We start from the raw sequence: 10,804 nt of genomic DNA, 5'->3' as shown, positions 1-10,804 counted from the left end.
ACTGAAACTCCTGTGGTGATATTCATAACCAGCTGTGTGTAAAAGCAACAAGGAGACAAATAAGAACTGGAGGCATGTGAGTAAGGTAAGATGGGGGAAAGACAAGTCCAAAGCTTTTGCTTCTGCCCCTGTTCTTGGTACACCAACATATTTAAATGGCCTGGGGAATGGGAATCCTGGTCTCCAGCTCCTCCTGTTTGGGTGCCTCGACACCTGGGCTCAGGCTTATGCTCAGTGTTGATTAGTGTCTGCTCCCCTTCCAGGCACCACTGAATGATTTTCTGCCCCGTGGAGCAGAAAAAATGAAGGGAACAGCAATAAAAATAGCCCTTGTTGGAGGAGGTGAGAATCAGAAAAGAAGAGGCCTGGGGAGACCCTTGGGGAGCGGTAGGTCACATTGGTGCATAGCGAGTGCCCAATCCTGTTCTGACACAGTGACACATTGATGGCAATGCCCAGTCGCATGGGTGGCATGGGACTTGGGCAGCCTCAGGAGGGGAGCAGAGCTCGAGGACAGGCTGTGCCATGCTTGCTGTGGTTTATGCTGTGGGACTGGTGTCAGACCTGCGTGCTGCAGCTACAGCTCGGCCAGGGATAAAATTACTGCTGTCTGTAATTTGTAAATAAGAATTCACACATGGCGCTGAGCCAATTTGCAGGTGTTATTTCCTTGTTCCTGTTGTTGCTAAAATTGCACTTACAGCGAAAAGCTAGAGAGGCAGAAGCATAAGAAAGAAGTACAGACACTAAAGTGGGCATTTGAAGAGCTTTCTTCTGCATCGGCAATAAACCAGCCTTCATTTCTGTATGAGCACTGACAGACTCAAGATTTATTTTATGGCTGAAGGAATGAGTTGGAATTTGCCTGCTCGGTGGCTGGTTCCACATCCCACATGTGCAGAGAAGTCCTATTGCCTTTGACAAGAATATTACCTGGGAATGTTCATGGCATCTCGCTGCCTGCCCAGCTACTGACAGTGTCTTTTCTTAACAGATTTGTGTATGCTTGAGATTCAGTTTTTCTGGGTAAATTCATCATGTCAAGAAACTAAACATCAGCATTCAACCTTTGCAAAGGCATTTTCATGCTTCTATGTTTTGCGGGGGTTTTTTTGTGTTTCTCCTCGAAGGAACCAGCTGGCGTTGCAAGTAGATGATTCTAGAGTTGACAAGCCAACATTAACTCCACAGGCCTTCTGCAGCTTTCGCTGAGTGCCCAGTTACCAGAGAGATGGAGAGGAGGCGAGCGGGCAGGGGTGATGTGGGAAAGCACGGGTGGATGAACAGGGCAGCAAAGGTGTATGTGAAACATCAGCAGAGGCATTGATGTGTAAGGGAAGGGTTTCCCTAGGCAGGGACCTGTGCTGGAATGATGGCCTTGTGCACATCTGAGAAGTAGCTGAGAGGAGCAATGGCAGGGCAGGGAAGAAGGGATGATGGGCTGGAAATGGTGGGAGGCATGAACCAGACCCTGGTGAGCAGAGCTGCTTTGGTAACTGCTGTGATTGTGAAGATATGCCAGTGCACCTTCTGATGGCCTTATTGAGTGGGGTGTGGGTAGATGGGGTGCACCAGAGAGGAGAGCTGTTGCTGCAGATCTGGTCAGGAGCAGCAAGAGGATCAGGAACAGATGGTTTTACAAACAATTTTTCTTTGCAAAGATCAGTCGTGTCACAGTCCTCTCTGATAGCCCTGATCCTGCCCACAATGTCACCTTTCTGTAGCGCTGCATGAAGAATTTGGAACTTAAAAAAATACAACCATTTCTATTTCTTTCCTCAGCAGCAATCAAGATTTCCAGTTCAATGTTCAGTAAATGGTCTAAAACTGGAGTAAACGAGTCCCTAGCCCCCAGCCGTGGTGGTGCAGGGACTCACTCCCTCAATGGCTCTATAGATCCATCCCTCTCTCTTTTCTAATTTGGCAATGGCTTCAGGCTACCTGTGACATCTAAAGTTGTGTTGATGCTGTGGTAACTGGTGAAACGAAATAATTGACAAACTGGCAGCAACATTTTAACCTTCATAAAATACTCATGCACTTCCAAGGTACACAAGGTTAGCACGCAAAAAGTGTGATCAGGGCTAGTTTTGGGTATATAGCCAGGCAATCTCTGCCAAGATTTGTGCTCTGAAATGCTGCCAATATTGAATTCTTCAGGTGGATGAAGGACATTCTAATGAGTCAACAACTTATTCACACATTTGTGCTTCTAAAATGGCTGAAAGTTATTTTCATAAAACTTTCAACACCAGAAATGGGTTTCAAACATCGTGTTTTAGCAAATGTAAAGCACTGCATAGAAAATGACCCCAAATCCATAAAAAATAGATTTTACATAGTAGTAGACTTGAACAAACTATAAGTCTCTTTCTCTTTTCAAATCATCCACAAAATGTGTTTGCTTCATTTTCATATAACTTACTCTGAAAAGTGATATACATTTATGGGTTAAAGCTGCAAATCTTTTGGTTTTAGTTCAGCTATTTGTATGGACAGGAACAGCACAGCTGGTTGCCTGGAGATGGATTTGCCAGTTCAAAACTGTAAATGTGATTTTTTTACACTGAAGCTGGTTCTCTGGACAGTTAAAGCGAAGCAGGCAGCACTTTCAAGCTGTAGTTCACCTCATCTTGAGGCAGACAAAATGCATTAGATGAACTGTTCTCTGGAAGTGATGCTGCTGCTCTTGTGTTTTAAGTTTTGAAAGAGCATCCCATTGGCCTGGACTAGACCCAAAGAGTCTCCTCCTGCACAGCTTCACCCTTGGAGGGTCTCAGCTGCCAGTCAGGCCTTTATCCATGAACTGTGGGTGTTTCGAAGAAGGTCACAGAGCACTTTGATGACAAAAGCCTGCTTTATAAGCCATTCTATAGAGAATAGTGCAGTGGGTAAGCTCCTGCCTTAGCCCACAGTGGCAGTGTGAGATGCTGTTGGGTTTTCCACGAAGCTGGGGTGGTGAGCCCTGGCATAACATAATGCTAGCACCCACGCAGGAGGTGGTGAAGTTACATATATATAACTCAGGCCACATCGCTGCCTGCCAGGGTGGGACACAGCCACGGGCAGTGAAAGAGAGCAGGCTGATCAAACTTTGCTAAGTACTGAAATAGCTGTTCTGGAAATCAATGCTATTCATGCTCTGCTCTGCCCTTTGAATGGTATCATTTACTGAGAATATAGCATTGCACCTAGTGCTGCATCTTGCTGTCATTGAAGCATTCGTCATTGTATTTCTCAGTGCAAAGCTAATAGCTTCTATAGAAAGGGAATCTGAGACATAAAAGTAAAAGAGGAAGAAAAAGAAAAAGGTGACAATCTCAGTAAACCTGCCAGTTCAAAGGTATATTTAGAATACATTGTAACAAAAGAACTGTCAAACTGAAAATGAGAGCTTTGCTTTTCAAGGTTTTACATGGCCATGGTGCATGGGAGCGAGAATACAGCAGAACATTTTGGCTTCACCTACACACGAAAATTAAACAGGTTGAAGATCATCTTCTGGAACTTAGATCAGCTTGGAAATCCTCCTGATAAATTCTTTCAGTCTCCAGAAGAGGATGGCTACATGAAAACTGCCTACAGGGGATTGTTCCTGGCAGGAAGAAAGTCAGTCCTTTAAAGTCTGCCCTTTACCTTTCTACGTCAAGTCCACGAGTTTACTGCTGAATGATGGTGAACTCAAAATCTTTCTGTGCCTGAATTCCAGTTACAGGCCAGTCATCAAGGAGGTTTATTTCGCATGATTCCTAGTGCTGGGACTGGGCTCCACATGTCTGTCAGGGATGTGTGGGCCTGGCATGGCGGAGGTGGGATTGCAAAGTGGGGTGGAGTGGGTGTTGCTTTCTCTTGGCTAGACATTGGCTAGACCTCATCTTTCCCAACTGTGTAGTCAGCAACTACAACACTGATCTTCGGTGAGCCCATAAGAAACAAGAAAATTTGGAAGAAAACTGCTTTTGTGGGGAGCAAGGACAAAGAAGGGAGTTTGTCTAAAAACTAATAAACAAATCTGTTCTGCAGCCACTTTAAGAAATGAAAACCTTGGGCATTATAGATGAGGTTTATGTAAGTCAAAAGTGCTGCTGGTTTTGCATCTGAACCTTGAGATACTTGATCAATTAGGTCATGTGCTGCATATAGAAGGGCTACTGGAGTAAGCAATGATTTTAGCCAAATCTTTTATGCTTTGGGATTACAAAACATGCTGGCACAGGGAGGGGCAAAGGAAGTATAAGGTTTGAGATCTGCTGTGACAACTTCAGAGTACCTCAGTTCTTCTCCGGACTTCCAGTAAGCCCTGCTGCCACTCCTGTGAGACGTGAAGGAGGTGTTGTCAGGGGTGCCACACATCACAGCTCATCAGGGAACGATGATGAATGAGTCAAGGAGATTGAGAGCGCTGTCACTCATAGGTGTGGAGACATACATCTCCCCACACAAAATCTATTCAGATGAAATCCCAAGGACACTTGTGCAGGGCAAACAGTCAAGTTCACCCTGCTGTAGTGGGGACAGTGACAAATAAGGTGAATGGACTTAGACCTGCTTCTTCTGAAGGGATTATGAAACAATATTCTGGGGACAATCTCATCTCTGAGAGACTACTGTGGTGGATGAAGGGGTTTTTGCAACACTGTGTTTCATACTTTCAGTGCCATCCCTTCACTTTACCAGTATTTGTTACTATTATTTCTATTGGCATAAGATTTCTTCTTCAGAACCCATAAATGGAACTAGGACCCAGTGATAGGTACTGTGCAATACAGAACCTAAGTAACAATTAATGATATGCAAAAACCTACCTAAGATTAACTGTGTCATTGATTCACAGATGTGTTCAAATAAATGAATATAAACCCAGACATTTCAGGTGACTGGGAAGATTTGACGATGTTGCATACCTGCTCTTCCTTGCAGTGTTCTCAACTGCTAAAAAATACATGTACAATGTACTTTCCATCTATTTTTCCAGTCCTTCTCTGTCTAATGAGGCTGGAGAGCAGACAGCAGTTTCTTTTTACTCTAAGCACTATGTCACCAAAAGTAGATTAATTACCAAATGACAAAATTAGAAATATTGAAATGAACTATCTTGATGGATTCTAATTAATTATGGACAGCAGTGCTATAATCAGAGATTGTTCCTTGGGTAGTGGAGATATTGGGTTTCAACTGGATAGTCTTTCACCTTCTGGTTTCACCCGTGCAATTTCAAAAGGCTGAACTGGGAAAACATAATTTAGAACCAGGAAGAACTTCTTCCCTCTGTTATAATCAAACTCAACTTTATGAAATCAATTTAGAAAAAGAGATCATTTTGTGCAAGCAGCTTGTGTGATGTTGAGCATGTTCCTATATCTCCATGACTCAATTAGATATTCTTATGACTTTCAGTGGACTTAATTCTTACAAGGCTTTTGCCAGGTTGTGTACACATTGCATCCTGCTGATGAGAGGAGGTGGAACACTGGCATGGATGTGCCATGTTCTGTTGGATGGGATACATATATGTGGGGATTACTCACCAATTGGTTGAAGAAACAAGGTTTATATTCATAGTATCACAGAACATTTTGGGTTGGAAGTGAAGATGACCTTCAAAGGTCATCTAGTCCAACTCCTCCTGCAATGAGCAGGGACATCTTCAGAGAGATCAGATTGCTTGACCTTCAGTGTTTCCAGGTGTGGAGACATCTATCACCTCTCTGGGCAACCTGTTCCACTATTTGACCACCCTCATCATAAAAAGATTCTTCCTTATATCTGGTCTGGATTTTCCCTTTTTTAATTTAAAACCATTACACATTGTCTTGTCAGTACAGGAACTACTAAAGAGTCTGTCCCCATCTTTCTTATAAGCTACCTTTATGTACTGAAAGGCCATAATAAGGTCACTCCAGAGCCTTCTCCAGGCAGAAAAACCTCAACTCTCTCAGCCTTTCCTCAGAGGAGAGGTGTTCAAGCCATCTGACCATTTTTGTGGCCTCCTCTGGGTCCTCTCCAACAGCTCCATGTCTTTCCTGTGCTGAGGCTCACAAAGAAGGCACTGCAACAAAATGCAGACCAAACACTTCCCCCGAATGGAACGCAGAGTTGAAGTTCCAGAACATTTCCTGGCCTTCGGCTGCTCTATTTTGTGTGTGCTCATTTAAGGGCAGTATTTATAAGTAGTGCCAAGCAGAGTTTGACAGCTCAAGCATCCAAATCATGTAGAGAAAACAAGTTCCACTGAAAACACTGATTCAAGCCCAGGTCACTTTCCTGCTGAGTGTTAAATATGCTGTGCCACTGTCAGAAAAGTTTTATGATGCATTCTTAGATGGCCTGAGCATATATAGCTTCCCAAATAGCAAAGCTGTATTATAATGCAATTATATTTTTTTGCAAAAGTGACAAATATTTTAGTTAAATATATATTGATTCAAATCAAAAGCCTCTACTCTCTTAATTCAGTTCAGCCCCCTTCTGAATGTTCTGGCTCCAGTTGAGCCAGAATTGAGGTTGGAGAGTTATCAGGCCACCTCCTTTTCTAAGAATATTTTCAGTTCAGCTAAACCCAAGGGGTAGTAAAAATCTTGTCAGAAGCCAAAACTCATGAGAGTTCCAAGCCAAAAAAAGGTTTTGACAAGTTCAGCTCTTGAGCATTTGGCTGTTCTCCTGTAACCACTGAAAATCAGAGGTAACAGTTTTCTGTGACTGAAAGTGAAAGTGGCAGGAGATTCACTACCATGTCCCCCCAAAAGGTTTGTAAAACACTTACATTTGGCCTGATTGTCCAGTTCAGACTCAACTGACTGGGTTTTTTTTTTTCTGTAAAAAGTCTCAGTGCTGCAAGAAATAATAAAGAATTTAAAAATAGCATGTATATTTTCTGCAAATAGCTGCATTATAAAAAGCATATTATTAATTATTACTTAATAAAGAAATGTGTAAATAAACATGTGATGTTTATTTCCCATATTATTTTTTATAAACCCTTTGAAATGTCATCCCTTTGCTATGGAATGGTGATGTGTATCCTTTTGATTCCATTGAACTTGGCCTTCCCATGCCTTCAGTGGGCATTTGTGAATGACCTGATTTCCTAGCCGTGTGTTGTCAAGGAATTCCTAGAATACCGAATAAAGTAATAAAATGCAATTTTACTCTGAGATACATAGAAGCACATTAAATTTATATTGATTGGAGACCTGTGGCGATCTTCCAAAGTACGTATTTCGTTTTCATTTGTTATGGACAGGCAATTAACTTTACTTGCTTTAATATAAATTAGAGTTCCCTGCCCTGGAAGGTGCAATTAATTACGTCTTTGCCCAATGCATTACATGGCCAGATATTTGAGATATATCCCATATCAGACACAATTCTCCTGGCATGCCATTACAAATGCAGTATATATAGTAAACCAAAGCCTTTCAGAGAAATCCCCAACACTTAACATTATGCCAGGAGCCAGGTTCTTAGGGGGACATCCAGCCTTCCCAGATAAGGCATCGGCTCAGCTCCACAGGGGATTTTTACAGAGCTTGCTGGAGTGAGGCAAGATGGTCTGTGTTCATCTGTGCTGGCCGTACCTCCTGTAGCTGTGGTGGGGGAGAAAAAGGACTATAGCTGGTGAATAGACCACTCTGGTTTGTGGGGTATATTCTTTCCCTTCGAAGGTTTTGTGAGCTCCACAAGTCCTGCCTCCTTGAATGTGCCGGAGTACCCTAAGTATCCTCATGAGAGGGCAAAACTGCAGCCACTACTTGCAACCCAATGGCTGATGGTGTTTTGAAGGTGACGTGTAAGCAGCTTGGAGAAACTGGAGAAACTCTGAGGTGCTATGAGCTTGCACAGCCTGATATGTCCATAGTGGGAAGGTGATGAGTGGGTCTTGGCAATCCTAAGCTAGTTGTCAGTGATGTACTAATTGGAAGGTAGCATGCCAAATAGAGAGGCATGACCTGTCTTCTTACCTTCATTGCCAAGCAGTTATGAAGCTGTAATTCAGGGCTAAGTGCCCAGGGATTAAAGATGTTAATCCACAGCCAGTAGAGCTCTACCTGGCACTGTGATGATGATACTCACTAGTCTGTCCTCTGGTACAGTGAGGAGTACAGAAGGGGAGCAGACCGTGCACCTCGCTCTCCATGCACAGCCTTTCTTTTGGTGGCCACTAAATAAGGAAATTCTTTCTTGTGTTGGCCGTAATGTGCAGCCTGACACAGGGGTCTTCACAGCTATGAACCTGTCTTCACATGGAGATGTTTTTATTTGCATTTCATCCTTTAGAAATGAACTGAAATGGAGGACTGGAAAGCAAATGGCACGTCTTTCCCTCTCAGCTTCAGACAACTGAAATACCCAGACCTCCAGAGGAAGGAGCTTTAAAGCCATGGGCCATTTCAAACTGAATTTCTTCTTTTAAAAATCAGATGCGTTAAACATAAAGGATGATATTCAATTACATTTTCTCTTTTGGGTGTCTGAAATAGACAGCTCCATGCAGAGAAATTACCCAGTTCCTCCATGAGTGATCTGTTTGAAATCTAATATTGCCACTGCAGCCTTCCACATTAAGAGCTGCAGTGATTGACACAGTGTTACGGCAGCTACACCACGAATTGTGTGGGCTGTGTCAAAGGTTTGCTTTTGCTTCGTATTTGTGGCACCAGTGCTCTCAAACCCGTAAATTAGACTATTAAAAAAGCAAAACCATTGAGATGTAAGTTAAAACTGTGTCGAATGGAGTTTTTCTGGTGTTCTGCAGGCTGCAGGGAGACGGCAGTCGGGGGAGTCAGTCCCAGACGCGGATGGGAAGGTGAAGACCTGCAAACGACAGGCTCCAGGCACTGCAAAAGCTGAATGAATGTACCATGCACACTCAAATCCATCCTTGGTCTGTCACCAACAGCACACATTTCATGGGTGACAGCTGGGCCAATAACTCGTATCAGGGTGTTACATTTCTCAATCAAAGCCATAGCAAGCAGTTCAATAAAAGAGTTTTCTATTTTTATCTGGCTCAGGCTTTGAGTAACAAAACAGGCAGATGTGTTCTTGGGCACAGAGGATCCAGAAGACAGTGTGAAAAATATATCAGTGCAGATCAAAAAAGAGTAAGGGGTTGCAATACCAGGTGCCATTCCCCATCACACCTCCTTTGGCAGCAGGGCCCTGGAAAGATCCATGAAATCATACATTTTAAGAAAACTGATTGTACCTTTTGACAGAAAGAAATTCTGCCTTTACAAATGTTTTGTTCAGCCAGGTGACTTCACAGAGCTGGTTTGACCAGCACAGCTGAAGCTGTTGTTCAAGGATACAGCAAATTTTGCTTGAGTGCTCCTAGCACGGACTGAAAAGAAAACAGAGGAATGTGGTGTCAGGTTCTTCTCACTTCTTCAGAAGTCTTTGGAGAGCATGGAATGGGTTAATTTTCACCCATCAGCTTTGTGTCAACCTGAAGCTTTGGCTGATCTGTCAGGGGGCTGATAGTGTGCAAGCAGATGCTGGGGTCCACAAGCCACCATTTCCAGGCATCTCTTCTCTCCTTTGGAACCTATGGCTCTGAGACATTAACATGAGCATATAATTATAGCATTAAAACAAAAGGTCTTTGGAGTGGTGAAGTGGTTAATGGGAAGAGAACAGACCTGCATTGACTTCCTGAGCTAGAAGCTGTGCCTTTATATGTATTACTCCTTGAAAGATATCTTTCTGGCTTGGTTCTTCCTTGGAGCTGTGCAAAATCTCACCACCTGCAGTGTCCTGCAGCAAGGAGCTCCACAACTCATCATGCATTGTGTGAAGAAACTCCTCCCCACTGTTTTGAATCTGCAATCTGGTAAATTTACTGGGTGTTTTGTAGTTCTTTTATCAGTAAGGCAGTGAACATAATGTGGATGTCTCCACATCTTTCATGATTTTGAGGAACTCATCTCCTTTCTCAGCAATGTCTTGTCCAGACTGAAGGGTCGCAGTCTGCTCGTTCACTCTTTGCACAGAAACCTTGGCCACCCTCATCCTCTCCTTTTGTATCTTGCTCGGTTCCCTTTCATTTCTGAAATGTAGAGAGCAATACTACACACGATATGCTGGCAGCCAACATGATGTCCCTTGCTGTGCCTTTCCCAATTCCCTTTCTAACTTCCCATTTGACCTCTTCTGAGCACTGAGCTGATGTTTTCACAAAACTGCCTCACTCCAAGAACTCTTTCCTGAAAAGCTATTTCAGAGTTTAGCACTCTGTCTGCAACAGAAGCATTGTTTTTTTTCCCACATGCATTATTTTCAATTTGCATTTTCTATTTTATTATCCTTTATAACTGGGTTCGTATGTACTGCATAAAAGATGATTGGCAAATTTCTGCCCCTTTTCTGGATAGCTTAGGAAGTGATCCATGTGATGAACCACCACTTGCCTCGCTATACTGTTTCTGGGAACACCTGAGCACCAGAAACTGTTTGCTTTGCCTAAGTCAAACATCAGAGAAAATGCTTAGGACTGATACATGTCTTAAATCTCACCCCTATAGGGTTCAGGGGTGTAAGTATGAGAGGGCTGTCCCTCCTCCCAGGGCGAAAACTCAGAAAACTGCTGAAGTGTCTGAGTCCAGGCCTGCGCAGGGGGTGTACCAGAGGACCTCCACAAGTCTCATCCAACCTACATTATTCCACAGTTTGGAAAAAAAGTCGGATGTATGTTGTTTTATGCATTAGTTGTCAAATTAAACAGTTTCATTACATTTATTTACTACAGTGTTGAGTAATAGACCTAATAAAGCTTAGGTGGGGGAAAAGGAGCAGCATGATTTGA

The sequence above is a fragment of the Nesoenas mayeri genome (genome assembly GCF_963082525.1).
Source record: "Nesoenas mayeri genome assembly, chromosome: 1".
NCBI classification, from domain to species: Eukaryota; Metazoa; Chordata; class Aves; order Columbiformes; family Columbidae; genus Nesoenas; species Nesoenas mayeri.
This window is presented reverse-complemented; position numbering follows the sequence as displayed.